The following is a 16,851-nucleotide window of genomic DNA, read 5'->3' as shown; positions in this document are numbered from 1 at the left end:
CATAGCTAGTCTGATCCTGTTCACTTTAAGATGTTTCTCTACAAATGTGGAACAAAACAGAACTGGAAAAAAGAGGAAGCATTTAGAGACAAATTGAATAGAAACTCACAAGTTGCACATTAATCCAGTGAAATGTTCTGGATGTTTTGGTTGAGGAGTTTTGCAAGGAATTCTCCAGACAGGTTACACACTCTTTCTGAAATTTAAGTCTCATGAAAGTAAGAATCTTCTAATCTAAAACTTCCTCAGATTGTAATTTAAATGCTTGGGTTCGTGTTGTGTCAGTTAAGTTAGATTTCAGGTTGACTTAACATAAGGTCACTGACTTTCTAAATTAAAACAAATAAAACTTAATGGTATTACAGAAGTAAAACGCATTGGATTTGACGTCAAAGGACCTAATTTGAACCCTGGCTCTGGTCCCTTATGAACAATGTGATCTTAAACAAGTGATTTCACTTCTCTGGCCTTATTTTTCACATATGCAAAATGATGTTGTTTAACTAGATGACTCCTAATGCTACTTCTTCCTGTACTTGTTATTTTATTTCTGCATCTCTTTTGTCTCAGAGAAAAAAAAATCCTCTTTCCAATTCTTTTCCTTTTCCTTTTTTTGATTTGAATTTCTTTTTAATATGAAACAATAATCAAAGTATAAAAAATGTAAGACAGCTGGCTTGGTTGGTTTTGATGGACAGGAAGACATATAGAATAGAGTGTTAGAATTTATAAGCAGGAAGAGACTTAAGTCAAAATCAAATTTCAAAAACTTAGCTATGTGCTTATGAGCACCTAACAATACCTCTGAACTCTAGTTTCCTCATTCATAAAGTGAGATGATATCATGATACCTGCAGATTCAGTACTTTGATTGCAGGAATATGGTAACGTATTTAAAGAACTTTTGCAAATGTGTATGCTCAATATTTGGCACATAGTGTATGCTAAACAAGGACTTGTTGACTAATTGATGTCAGATGTGGTATTCAGTGATATCTGTGATCTTGCAGCATCTTTTGTACTTTTATAATTAAACTGCTTTGCAAATAATAGATATTTAATAAATGGTTGTTAAATAAATGAAAGGATGAATAAATAAATGAATGTGTCTAAGAAATGCTTGGCTTAGGCCTGGACCCTGAATATAGGGAAAGAGAGACTTTTATACATTAAAAACAATCAAATAAATAAGACCAAATAATTAAAAGAAAACAATATAACACTTGGTAGTCTGATCTCTAATTGAAAGACTGGGGGGGGGGGCAGCTAGGTGGCGCAGTGGATAGAGCACCCTGAATTCAGGAGGACCCGAGTTCAAATTTGATCTCAGACACTTAACACTTCCTAGCTGTGTGACCCTGGGCAAGTCACTTAACCCTAGCCTCATAAAAAAGAAAAAGAAAGAAAGAAAGAAAGAAAGAAAGAAAGAAAGAAAGAAAGAAAGAAAGAAAGAAAGAAAGAAAGAAAGAAAGAAAGAAAGAAAGAAAGAAAGAAAGAAAGAAAGAAAGAAAGAAGAAGAAAGAAAGAAAGAAAGAAAGAAAGGAAGGAAGGAAGGAAGGAAGGAAGGAAGGAAGGAAGGAAGGAAGGAAGGAAGGAAGGAAGGAAGAAAGGAAGAAAGAAAGAAAGAAAGAAAGAAAGAAAGAAAGAAAGAAAGAAAGAAAGAAAGAAAGAAAGAAAGAAAGAAAGAAAGAAAGAAAGAAAGAAAGAGAAAGAAAGATTAGGGATTTTCCAAGTTGGAAGAAGAGAGAACAAAGAGGTACAATTCCTTGAAATCAGAAAAGGAGGTGTTTCTCTCCCCCCTGGCATCTATAAACAATCAATGGAACATGGAAACAATAACTGATGATCAATATGAGAAGAGTTTTCAGATAAGACATATGGTTTGCCTGCAATGCACAATTGTGAGAAAACCTCTTGCATCAGTCTTATGATCTGATTTTCTGGATTTCTTGTCAGCATAACCCAAGTTCTTAGTTAAGGGTCTCTAAGCATCAGGGAGAGGTGGTCCAGCTTCCCAACCAACCCAAGCTATATACAAATAATGCAATAAAGTTTTTTTTTTCCTACTCTCTAAAGTTGAATAAAGCTTTCTTAAGACAAAATTTGAACCAGACCCGTAATTGAATAGAAAGGGAACTGAGCTAGTTCCAGAATTGAATCACAAGATAGACTTAGCATGGTATACTCAGTTCCCTCTACCACTTGCTGATCTAATCCCCTCAGTTTCCTTATGCAGTAATTAAATAATCAATGAATGTTTTTTAAGTATTGGGCACTATTTCATTGGGGATACAAGGACAAAAATTAGAGTTCTCATTTATAATAATAGGATATTAAAGGACTTATGTCCCATGTTAGGCACACAACATTTTCACAGATTATATTTATCTTTTACCAAAAAAAATTTACAAAATTTTACAAAATTAGTGCAAATTTATTTTGGGATGGGGACACTAATGATTAAGGAAATCAATAAAATTCATCTTGAAGGAACTGAGCCTAGAAATGTGTTAGGGTTTCCAGGAAGTGGAGATGAGGATTCAGAGATTCAGAGATGTTGTATGAGAAACAGTAAGTAGCTAGTTTGGCAGATTGTAGAATGTGGAAGAGGAATAATATGTAACCATCCTGGAAAGAGGCTGGAGCTAAATTTTAAAAGATATTTTGTAATGTTTAGGCTAGCTTTTTGGAGGATCTTGGAACCAGCCTTGATCTTAGTGGAGGAATGCAGGAGGCAGGAGAACCATTAGGAGCATGGTCAAAAATAGAATGAATCATTTCCAGTCCTTTTCAGCCCTTATATACCTTAGTATAATTACATCATTACAGCATACTGAATATGTGTGAACTAGAGACTCATTACATCACCATACTAAGTACTAAGTATGTGTGTGTGTGTGTGTATGTGTGTGTGTGTGTGTGTGTGTGTGTGAACTAGAGAATCATCATCTCATCAATTCCATTGAGTTAACCTTATTTCAAGTATAATTCTCCAGAGTTCCAGCCCTCTATAATATATGATGTCAAAAAGAAAAGTTTCTATTTCATATAAAACACTTTCTACACAAATTAAGTCTGATCTAACCAATTGGAAAAATATTAAATGCTCTTAGATAGGGTGAGCAAATATAATAAAAATGACAATTCTACCTAAACTAATCTAATTATTTAGTGCTATCCCAATCAGACTGCCAAAAAACTATTTTAATGACTTAGAAAAAATAACAACAAAGTTCTTATGGAAAAACAAAAGGTCAAGAATTTCAAGGGAATTAATGAAAAAAAAATCAAATGAAGGTGGCCTAGCTATACCAGATCTAAAATTATATTATAAAGCAGCAGTTTACCAAAAACATTTGGTATTGGCTAAGAAATAGACTAATTGATCAGTGGAATAGGTTAGGTTCAAAGGACAAAAGAGTCAATAACTTTAATAATCTAGTGTTTGACAAACCCAAAGACCCCAGATTTTGGGATAAGAACTCAATGTTTGACAAAAATTGCTGGGAAAATTGGAAATTAGTATGGCAGAAACTAGGCATTAACCCACACTTAACATCATACACCAAGATAAGGTTAAAATGGGTTCATGATCTAAGCATAAAGAATGAGATTATAAATAAATTAGAGGAACATAGGCTAGTTTACCTCTCAGACCTGTGGAAGAGGAATGAATTTATGACCAAAGAAGAACTAAAGATCATTATTGATCACAAAATAGAAAATTTTTATTATATCAAATTGAAAAGTTTTTGTACAAACAAAATGAATGCAGATAAGATTAGAAGGGAAGCAATAAACTGGGAAAACATTTTTACAGTCAAAGGTTCTGATAAAGGCCTCATCTCCAAAATATACAGAGAATTGACTCTAATTTATAAGAAATCAAGCCATTCTCCAGTTGATAAATGGTCAAAGGATATGAACAGAAAATTCTCAGATAAAGAAATGGAAACTATTTCCATCCATATGAAAAGATGCTCCAAGTCATTATTAATCAGAGAAATGCAAATTAAGACAGCTCTGAGATACCACTACACACCTGTCAGATTGGCTAGAATGACAGGGAAAGATAATGGGCAATATTGGAGGGGATGTGGGAAAACTGGGACACTGATACATTGTTGGTGAAATTGTGAATACATCCAGCCTTCTGGAGAGCAATTTGTAACTATGCTCAAAAAGTTATCAAACTGTGCATACCCTTTGATCCAGCAGTGTTACTACTGGGCTTATATCCCAAAGAGATCTTAAAGAAGGGAAAGGGACCTGTATGTGCAAGAATGTTTGTGATAGCCCTCTTTGTGGTGGCCAGAAACTGGAAACTACGTGGATGCCCATCAATTGGAGAATGGCTGAATAAATTGTAGTATATGAATATTATGGAATATTATTGTTCTGTAAGAAATGACCAGCAGGATGATTTCAGAAAGGCCTGGAGAGACTTATATGAACTGATGCTGAGTGAAATGAGCAGGACCAGGAGATCATTATATACTTCAATAACAATATTATATGATGATCAATTCTGATGGATGTAGCCAACTTCAACAATGAGATGAACCAAATCAGTTCCAATAGAGCAGTAATGAACTGAACCAGTTACACCCAGCGAAAGAACTCTGGGAGATGACTATGAACTACTACATAGAATTCCCAATACCCCTATTTTTGTCTGCCTTCACAGGCTAATTGTACACTATTTCAAAGTCTGATTCTTTTTGTACAGCAAAATAACTGTTTGGACATATATACATATATTGTATTTAATTTATACTTTAACATATGTAGTAACATGTATTGGTCAACCTGCCATCTGAGGGAGGAGGGTGGGGAAAAGAGGGGAAAAATTGGAACAAAAGGCTTGGCAATTGTCAGTGCTGTAAAATTACCCATGCATATATCTTGTAAATAAAAAGCTATTATATATTTAAAAAAAAAAAAAGGAAAAGTTTCTATTTTATCCTAAGGGCAATAAGGAGGTACTGACATTTCTTGACCAGGGGAGAAACATGATCAGACTGTCAGTTTAATAACTTCAATTTGACAACTATATGGAAGATAAATTGATGAGGGGAGAGTCTAGGTGCACGAGATTAATTAAGAGGTATCATATTGTCCAAAGAAGGGGCAATGCAAATGGTATGGACAGTTTTGTCAATGAGAAGATTACTCACAGTGATGAAATTATGGATCTTTGAAATATTGAATTATAAGAAAGGTACTATATTCAGTTCTGAAATGATATAAGAAACATAAGATATGATCCCAACTTTCTATTTTTCCCAATTGTATACGAATATAAATTACAATCTAAGACAAATGGATAAAATTTTATAGATATAAAATGTTTAGAAATAGAGAATAAAAATAACCCAATCTGAGGGGGAAAAATTGAACAATCCATAAGTAAATTCCCAAAGGTGGGAGGTGGGGTATAGAACTAGATGAATTTTCAAGTGAATTCTATTAAAAATTTAAAGAACAATTAAATAAATCCAATGTTGTAAAAACTTAAAAATAGGAAAAGGAGATCCTACCAAATTCCCTCTATGATACAAATGGTCTTAATATCCAAACCAAGGACAGTGAAAACAGGAAGAAAATTATAGACCAATGTAGCACAAATATCACTGCAAAAAAAATTTACTAAAAAGGAGGCAATATCAAAACATCACAAAGATTATATATTATGACCAGGCTGAAATAAACCAGAATTTATTCACTATTAGTAAACACTATAAATCCAAATGATTACATTAATAAGATGAACAAAAAAGTGGAACTATTTCAATAGATGCAAACAAAGCTTTTGATAGAATATAATAACTATTTCTGTTTTTTAAAAAAGAACAACTTTAAAAAAGAAGCATAGTAATAAATGGATAATTCTTTAATATATGACCAGTAGTGTCTATTTAAAACCAAGAATTAGCATTATTTATAATAGGAATAAATTTGAGCCCTTACAGAAAGCACAGGGATGAGGCATCCAAATCTATTATGATCATTAGTAAAAGAATTGCTAGAAAGCAATATGATAAGAAAAATAAATTGAAGGAATTAGCACAGGCAAAAAGGAAACAAAATTAACTTTATAGGTACAATTTAAGCAAATTATCACTTTTGCAGGTGACATAATAGTTTACTTGGAAAATCCTAGTCAATTAATTTGACTTTTTAAAGACTTGGAACTTCTAAACAATAGTTATCAACTGGTATTCTAGAGGATTTATGATGAAACAAACTATTTGCCATAGAGATGGACTCAAAGTAGGGATTTAAATATTTTTCTATTGCCAATGCAAGAATTTGTTTTGTTTGACTACACATGTTTGTAACAGGAGTTTTATTTTTCCTGCTTTCTCAGTTGGAAATAAGGGAAAGGAAGTGGAAGTTGGAGGGAGAGAAGGAAAATCTTTGAAAATGAAATATGATTTTTAAAAATATAAACATTTTTAGGGAGATTTTTCCTATCTGTCTTTTCAATTAGTGCTATTTTTTAGCTTGAGAACCATTACATAACCATATTAAGTACTAAGTATATATATATATATATATATATATATATATATATATATATATATATATATATATATATATATATATATATATATATGTGTGTGTGTGTGTGTGTGTGTGTGTGTGTGTGTGTGTGTGTGTGTGTGAACTAGAGAACCATCATCTCATCAATTCCATTGAGTTAACACCTTTTTCAAAGTATACTTCTTCAGAGTCTTGGCCCTCTATAACTCATCAATAAGGGAATATTTATTTTTAATATATATCAAGAAGAGAAGTATAAATATTTTAGAACACACTTTACCTATGCCATCTTGCTCCCTACGGAGACTGGGCTCAAACTTAAGTGGTTTCTAAATAACATTCACTCCACCAAGTTTACATTCTCTCAGAGCTGCCTTTGATTTGTATTGATCCATACTGGTCATTCTGAACATTGTGCCTCACCTTCTGAAGTGGCTGCAAAATGACCACAGATTCCTGCTCTCAGTTTTCTGATAACTCAATGTTTTAACCTTTTGAAGCTCACAAAGTCTTAGCTGTCACCAATACTTCACCTAAAAACAGGAAAGAACAAATGCAGGCGGAAAAGGACAAAGACCTGTATTTATGGGATGTATGTAGTCTAAGACGGAATGGGCCTGAGACTATTCCCTTTACTTCATTGTCCACCTTATTGTTAATGGGTTAATGTCCAGGCAGGAAAGAATCAGAATCAGAGCAAGAGACTCTCTTTGATTGGTTAGTGCCTCTCTTTGATTGGTTAGTGCCTCTTGAATGCAACCTAAATGTAGGATTATATTATCTGATCATTCTGAATATACATTTATGTAAGGACTGGCCTCATTGGCCAGTTTGCTTCATCTTTCATTTCACTGGAATCTCTTGTTTGTTTGCAAAGACCAATTTGGGTACCTAATCCAAACCTTTTCTAATCCCCTACTTGTTAGTCCTTTTTGTTTCTTCAAAGTATTTTATACTTATCTATATATTATTTTTAAAAGAATGTAAACATATCCCTTGAGGGCCTGAACTGTTTCAGATTGTAATGTACCCTTGAAATACTGAAGTGATGAGGTAATCATGAAATTTGCTTAAGTCCTATCTTAAGTTATAAATATGGATATTTTCCTTCTGTGCTGTGATGTTTTACTTTCCTGTGGTTATATGATGTGAACTCTCCTATTTACTAAGTAGTTGTAGAAATTTCTATGGTAGTTTGTTAATGGAGGCCATTGTCATCATTAATTTAGGAGCTATCATGCCAGAGAATACTATCCAGTCGGTGGTTTGTTCCTGTATCCCAAGCGTGAACCTTTGTTTGTCAGATGAACAAGGTGCCCATTACGCTTTAGAATTATAGTGCATCAGTCTCAGGGTTATAAGTAGCCTAAGAACTTTGGCACAGAAACTGCTTTACTGAGACTCATGTTATCAGGTTTTATTGTCTAAATATAGCTATGAATTCACTGAGATGTTGCTCTGGAGCACAGGCTGTGTCATCAGCCTGCTATAAATATAGTCTGGGTATCACATGTTGTCTGGAACATGGACAAATATAAGGTTCTTTGTGGATGCTTTTGGAGTGGAATGGGGGAATGTTGTCTTTTATGTTAGTTTGAGGTTTCTGAGTCTGACTAACTTCTAGCTTAAAACAAGTTAAGACAAATCAGCCACTCAGATGAATAAAGGACAAGATTATGTCAGGTAATATTCCTATCATACTGATACAACCAGAAAGAATACACATTTTAAAAATTATTTATAATTTTCTTTCAGAGGAACTTAGAGCTTAATTGTCACCTCCTGTATTGTCTTTCCTTGTTTCCCTGGTTTTTAGAGTTATTCTTCCACCTATATTACTTTGTCTTAACTTTTATATATTTTTGTCTGAATATATATTATTTGCTTCCCGTAGGATAAACTCATTGAAGTAATAAAATGGGTTCATTTTTTTTTTCCTTTTGCATTCCTTATCCATAGTTGGGTGTTGCAATCATAGTCACTTAATAAATACTTGCTGAATTGAATTGGATCTTTCTTTACATTCTGATGTCAGTCTCTCATGTTGTTTAAAGTTCACTTGTGTAGTTTTTATGTCATGGATCAAATTATGACAGTTAATGATAGCTATGTTGTCATAGTGTTGCCTTTTTTTGTTGGCCTTGTGCCATGGAGGGAAATTGGATTATATACATGATTTGAGAGTGAAAAATACTTATAGAAGTAAGTACACCAAGTTTTATTCTTTAGGGGAGGCTGGGGTATAGTAATGGAAGAGAGAACTGAAGCCTTTGGGATTTAAGGAAAAATCATTGACTTAGATTCTGAACTTTAGAAAATCACCATTATTAGATAATATGTTGCCTTGTTGCCAGATGATTTCATTCCACTGAAAACTTGGCAGTTTATCTTAGGTCATCTGGCCATCTATGCCAAGTTCTAGTTAAGATTCCCAAAGCCATTCATATTTTTAAAATTCAAAATAACCAGGAATTCATGTTAATGTTTAGAAGGCCAACAAGGAGAGTATTCTTCTATGCAAAAGTAGAAAAAAAAAAAAAAAGCTACGTGTTTTCATTTTTAGGTTTTTGCTGCCAAAATTATTTTAAATGCCTTAATTTTAGCTTCCTTAAAAATATGTCTATGGTATATGTGTGTGTGTATGTATACATATACATATGTATATACATATACATTATAATATAGTAGAATAATGCTGTTAAGATGAAATTTTGGACTCCAAAAACTGTAGACTTTTTGAGCTATAAGATCCTTTAAACATTATAGAAGATGACTCATTTGTATGACATACAAAAAACCCCAAAGTCCAAAGAGGTCTATACAAGAAAAATTACTGAAAAATATTACAAACAGGCAATGCGAAAACCATCACAATCCAGAGGACATCAGCATAGAGGAAATCCAAGTTCAATTCACTCAGACACATAATCTCCAAGATCCAACATTAAACAAACAAAAAATCTTGCTAACACTCAGGAGAAGATCCTGAGAATCCTGACAAATGAAATAAAAGACTGGTTTATTATAGACTCCCCAAAGTGAAGCAAATCAGTTTCTTCCCACTCACACCCCAAAATAACATATCCTACAAAGTTGATCTTAACCATCAATGAAAAAAGTATGCATTTTTAGCAGGAAGATAGAATGGAAATCATCCTTATTGGAGAAAGAAAAAGTACACAGGTCATTTAACATATACATTCGTTTTCAACCATTGTAAAACCTTGTGTTCCAAATTTTTCTTCCTTCTTCCTCATCTTCCCCCTCCCCTAGACAGCAAATAATCCAATATAGATTAAACATGTGCAGTTCTTCTAAACATATTTCCATGTTTATCATATATTTCTTTAATTCTATAATAATATTTTATTTTTCCAATTACATATAATGATGGTTTTCAACATTCATTTTGTAAGATGAGTTCCAAAATTTTTTTCTCCTTCCCTTTCTTACCTCCCTACTCCCCAAAACAGCAACCTGATATTCTTAAACCAGTATTTCTTAAATACTTGCTCTGTAAGTACTGGAATATATAGGATAAATGTTGTTTTGAAAGAATAAAAATCATTTTATGTGACATTTATAAATGCTCTAAAGAACAGAAAGAATAGGAAAGGGGAAAACTCAAATAATTATTTCTTAGAATAAGTTGTCATTCAATGAATAAACAGGAGATTGGGACAGGGGGAAAAGAGTTCTTAATCTGAACTTAGCAAAGAAAGAAACTTGTGTAAGTATGATTAAGAGAACAGAGAGGACATATAAAGGTAAGGTCTATGAAGAGGAAACAGGAAGTATTCTAGAAGAAAAAAAGCAGTATCAGAAAAACTTAATAGAATGAGAGACTTGAAGTAGTGGTTTTTAGAGGTTATTTAGTTCAACCTACTCATCTTGTAAATGGGGAGACTGATGCTTAATGAAGTGGAAAGATTTGCTTCCGGTGATGGGATCTGAATTTAACCCAGGATTTGACTCTAGATACAGTATTCTTTCCGTTTCATCATACTCCTCATTTGAGAATTATTATTTCTGGAAAGAAAGTCTTTAAAACAAAGAGACTGGAAGACAGGAGGAAATCTAGAATCACAACATAGGAAAAGAGTATATCATCTTTTGAAAGTCTCATGTTATTTATGTTCATTAATCTAATAATATGTGGTCAAAGCCCATAAAGGATCATAGTAACATACAGTAGTGATATAAAACTCATATAACACAAATATTGACTTAAATAATCACAAAGCAACATTTTCTATGTTGTACTGAATTGAATTATTATATATTTTGTTAAGTATTTTACAGTTACATTTTAATCTGGGTGCACTCAGAAGTTTAGCAAGTAGTTGTTCAGAGAATTTCACATTTTTTGGTCTAGAGAATCAAAAGACAGAAAGATATAGGGAAGGGAGAGAATTGTTATTAATCTTCTTATAAGGGGGAAGAGGAAGAGCTGAATTATATTCTTAGAAGGGGGTTCCTCTGATTAAGCTTATTCAAATATTTGTATAAGGATAAAGAAAAGGGGAATTATGAACCATACTCAAATTTGGCCAGAACAAAGGAAGTACATTTTAAAAGAATAGTGAATGACAGAAGTCAAAGAAAAAATCAGAGAAACAATCAATAATTATTCCAAAAAGAATAATAAATATAATAGCATTTCAAAATATATGGAATATGGAAAGATTTATTTGAACTAATGCAAAGTAGAACTGAGCAGAGAGACATCATTGTACATAAAAGCAATATTGTATGATAATCAACTGTGAGTGATTTAGCTTTTCTTAGCAATACAATGGTCCAAGACAATTCTGAAGGACATATAATGAAATCCATTATCCACCTTCAGAGAAAGAACTGATGGAGTCTAAATGTAGATTGAAGCATAATTTTTTATTTTCTTTATTTTTCTAGTATTTTTTTTGTTTTTTGGTTTGTGTTTTTTTTTTTTTTTTTTTTTTTTTTTTTTGCAACATGGCTAATATCAAAATATCATCTCAGGTAAGAGACATGGAAGAAAGAAATAGAGGGAGGAAATTTGGAACTCAGAAATTATTAAAACATATGTTTGTTTTCACATGTATGTATTAATGTATTTTTACATATAATTGAGAAAATAAAATAAAAGCTTTCTAAAAATAAATGAGATGTAGTCAAAGCAATCCTTGGGAAATTTTTATCTCTGAACAATATAGATTAACAAAACAAAACAAAACAAAAAAGAATTAACAACTTACATATCCAATTTAAAAAAATCAAAAGAAGTGCAAAAGAAGAAAATTGGAACATCAAAGAGAAATGGGTAAAGTTAAAAACTAAGACTACTAAACTGATCAAATTAAAACTAGTTTTTTTTTAAAAAGACTAAAAAAGTGCATCTATCACCAGTCTACATATCATGATCTCATAAAGAGAAATTGACCAAGTTTTAAGTGATTTACCAAAAGAAAAATGTATCTAATGCAGACATATTTACAAGTGAATTATATTAAACATTTAAAGGATTGCTATGCTCCATAAATATTCTCTAGAACAGAAAAGGAAAACAGAAAAGGAATACATGCTGCCAAATGATTTATATTACAAATATGTTTCTGATACTCAAACCACAGAACAAAGCTGATGAAGTAATAGGTGTTGATATACATGATACATACTAATAAAGTTGATACATATATTTTAAATTGAGACTACAGCAAATGTTAAAGTCTATGCCTTATGATTAAATTGGATTTATAACAGAAAAAATAATGGTTTAACATTAGAAAAATAATTGACACAATTTATAATATTAATTATAGTAAGACCCATAGGCTAATCTATGTACCAATATCAATAGATAAAAAACAACCTTCAACAAAATATAGCAGTAATTTGTTTTAAATTCTTTAAAATAGGAATGAGAGACTTTCCTTAATCTGACCAAAAGTTATTATACCAAACTAAGCATTCATATTATTTATAATTGAGTAATACTGGAAAACTGACAATAAGTTTAGGCTATCTCCTATTTCCATACTTGGACACAATATTAGAAATACTAACTTTATGAGTAAGATTTGAAAAGGAAAGTAAGAAGACTTGACAAAAGGGAACCAAATTTTGCCTTTTTCTGGAAATCTGTCATTCTAATGGTTTATTTAGAGCAGAACTTCTTATATTCACATGTGACCCTGTTTTGCCTGAGAAATTTTTATGCCACCCTGGGTATGTAAGGTATATAAAATAGGTATACAAATCAAACATTTATTGATAATACATCTTACTTTTATGGCCCCCACCAACATTCAATTACATGGCCGCATATAGGTCATGACTCACCATTTAAAAAACTTTGATTTAGAGAATCTTCAAGAATCAATGAATAAATTAAATGAGAAAATTTATAACTTTATTAAAATAGAATAAAAATAAACACACAAGAATTATTTGCACTTTAATAATTATTAATAAAAACCAATAAGAAAAGATAGGAAATGACTATGAAGTGAATAAAATATCTGAGATTTAAACTGCCAAAACACCCATGGACTTAGATAAAAAACAACAAAACACTTAAAAGCATAAAAGAACACCTAAATAATCACAAAGGAATTACTCAAAGCTCATGACTGCAACACCATTATAATTAAAAATGATGATCCCTCTAGCATTAATAAACATATATAGCACTATGCCAAACAAATTACCAGAGATATTTTATAGAATTTATATAGCTACCTGGTGTTGATGAAAAGATAGAAAAGTTGAAAAGTGGAGTCCACCAGGTAAACAAAACCTAGAAGCAAACTCATACAACAACATAGTGTTTTATAAAAGCAAAAACACAGTACCCGGGAGAGGGGCTTTTTTATCTGACAAGCAAGAATTGTTGGGAATCTGAGTAGTTTGGTTGAAATTGTTTATACCCCAATATGCCATATACCATAATAAACTCCAAATAGACAAATTATTTGTGTCATCTCATAAAGCAAGTAGAAGAAAGTGGAAGTTATAACTTTCACAACTATGAATAGAAGATGGATAGCTATCCTAATGTACTTTTTAGTATTTCCAAGATTAGTGAATTACAACTAAAAGTAATTGGTGGGTGATGTGGACATGTAAACTTCAGAGGGAAGCTCCCATGTCTGCACACAGACAACCCCCCCCACACACACACACACACACACACTCATATAGATGTAATATCTTTTCTATAATCTCTTGTCTAGAAATAATTCCTTAGTGCTTTATCTGAAGAAGGCTAACCTGTTGATATGGATAAAGAGTGGCTGATTTATAATATTTTTAAGACTATGAACTTCTATGCTTGGGATTTGATATGACTTCACAATAAAAATTAAATTTAAAAAGAAGATATATTTCATGAAGATGATATAATCTCTATTACAAAAAAAATGTTCAAATGGGATATTAATTGGACATTTACAGAGATAGCTGCAAGTTGGTTTAAGAGTATTATAGAGTACCTACCAACTACTATACTTTTGTGTAGCAGAAAAAGCTGTGGCCTGGTAATCAAAAAACCTAATTTTTAGTTCTGATTCTACTACAATATTGATGTATGATCTTGGATGAGTTACCTAAACTTTCTAGAGCTTGTTCTCTTAATAAATAAAATAAGATTATTGAACTATTTGATCTCTAGACTTCCAATTTCAAAGTCTTCTGCTCTTAGTAAATATATACTCAGGAAATTTTTTAAAATGGCAGCTAAGGAAGAGTTTGTATTTATTTTTTTCTCTTTTTTCTTGAAAAAAAATCTGGTATCAATAAAATAGTTTAAAATTATATAATTAAAATAAGAGTACATATTCATTTCCTGATAAGTGGTAGTTTGCCTTTCCTAGTTACATTTTGTTATAAAGGAAATGGGATTGCAACACTGTATTCCCACTCTGTCATTGTTACAGTTTCACTTAGGAATAAAGGAAGAACTATTAGTAACTTTGGATTTGCTCCATCTTTATAAGGAAATCCAAGATCTGTGAGTTCCCATTTCTGTTGGAAAGATGACTCATTGTTCCTGGGTTTTTTTTTGTTTTTTTTAAAGATTTTTTTCAGCAAACCCTACATAGACCTTTTATAAACAAATTTGATTCCAGATTGTTAAATATAAAATTCATACTAATTTAAGAGTAGCATTTTTGATGGCTATCTTTCTGCTTGTTTAATAAGCATTTTTGCTGTGTATGAAACATTCTACTAGGCACTCAGCAATTAAGAAAAATAAGTGAAATCAAGGGAAAAAATTGTTGTTTTGAATGAAGAATGTTTGGAGGCAGCATGGCAAGTAGAGAAAGATTGTCTTTAAAGTTTAGAAGTTGTAGCTGCAAGCCATCACATTAGCAATGTGACCATGGCCAAATCACTCACTGCCAGTGCAGTAGCTAGCTCTTTAAGACTATGAAGAAGCCATGGAAATGCACAGGTTTACATTGATAGGTGGATGAAATTTTAAAAATAAAATAAACATATAAATCTGGATCATATATAAGGTTATGCAATAAAAAATTATGAAACTCATTGTTTCTCAGTTGGTTTTGTTTGCTTGTTTGTTTTTTTATATCTGCATGTATATGAATGTGCAATTGCAAATGTAAATTCCATATAACTTTTTACTGACACACATATATAGCAATTAAAAGTCATATGGTCCCCTTCTGAATAGTCCACTTTGCTTGCAAAGCTAGTCAAAAACTAGTTCTTTGACAGTGATTGCTAGCTCCTGGCAAAGGTCATGGGATAAAAGCAAGGCTTATATACCTACTACTAATTAAAAATGGACTATAGTTACACATCTAGATAACATTTAGTTTCCAAAGCACAACAAAACCCATTTCTTTGCTACTTCTCCTTGCTTACTGAAATGTACCCAGTGATCATCACAGCAATAAAGAAGGGAAACCACAGAAAGCATTTTAGAGAGGCAATAACTCCCTGACTTAATTTGCTTTTCTAAACTTCTCGTTCTTAGGAGAAAAGTTTGATTTTTGTTTTTATTTTTGTTTTGTTTTGTGGAAGGAAGTCACAGAAATGTATAAATATAGAATTAGAATCTATTGGAATAGGTTTCATTTCTACCAATACTAATTTCCAAGTAAAAAATTCCTCCATTTGCCACTGATATTGACTCATTTGTTCACTCGAATGGGCATTTTGGCAGTTAGCTGGAATTTGAGAGCCTAACCAGGGCATCCAAGCTTGAACATTTAGTGTGATTGTCATTAGAAATCTCCTGGCTTCAACTAAATACATTTTCTTTATCCTTTGGCACTGATTATAGACTAATGACACACATACTTGACATGAAGTCCCATAAAATATTATGCTTTAGTAACTTCTGAGTTAAAATGTTATTTGTCTTTCTTGTAAGGTCAAGGTACATTCTCACCATTTGAATATTTAAATTCTTTATATAATTTCTTAAAACTATTTTTATAAAACATCCCATTTGGATTATTTTACTAGACCCTTGTGATATATATATATATATATATATATATATATATATAATATATATACATATATATATATATATTTGTGTAATACATTTTTCTATTTCTTTTAAGCTAGCAATATAACAATATGCAAGAAAGCACAGTGATCTTAAACCATTTTTTGCAATGACTTAAAGGCAACAAATGCCTAAAAGGTAAATACCCATTATATTATGGGTATTTTTAATGTGTAAACATCTCTTTAACATTTCCTCTTTTCCCATATATATCCTATTTGTTTTAGTTCGTTTAAAAGTAGACAATGTATTTTCTTTAATAACTGAGTAGCCTCTCCAAAAAAAGATATTTAAGATTATCTATTCTAATTCTCTCATTTAACAAGTTAAGAAAAAAAAAAAAAAACACTAAAGCCCAAAAATGTTATGTGGTTTAGCCAAAATCACAAAGGTAGTAAATTACAGTAGGATTTGAATCTAGGTCCTCAAAATTCAGGACCCTTCCATTATGATATTTTGAACATATAATAAATATTAAAAAATAAGCTTCCTCTTTTTAAAAAAAATTCTCTTGTATTGACCTTTTAATCTCTTGCTGAATAACAACTAAGAGATGCACAAAACTTAATCCCTTCTCTTTTTCAGAAGTGGGCAGGTCACCTAAGGCTTCCACTAATCTGTATGTTAGTCTCAAAGAACCTTCAAGCACTTATTGGAAGTCTATACCATCATCACATTTAGATTTCCACATCAGGAAGCTTTTCTACCTGAAGGCAAGTACAAACTTACTTTAGTTTACTCCTTTCCATATGAAGATATATTATCATTATAAACCTTATATCTTT

This window comes from Sminthopsis crassicaudata, chromosome 3 (assembly GCF_048593235.1).
Source record: "Sminthopsis crassicaudata isolate SCR6 chromosome 3, ASM4859323v1, whole genome shotgun sequence".
Classification (NCBI taxonomy): Eukaryota; Metazoa; Chordata; class Mammalia; order Dasyuromorphia; family Dasyuridae; genus Sminthopsis; species Sminthopsis crassicaudata.
Note: the sequence above shows the minus strand (reverse complement) of the source record.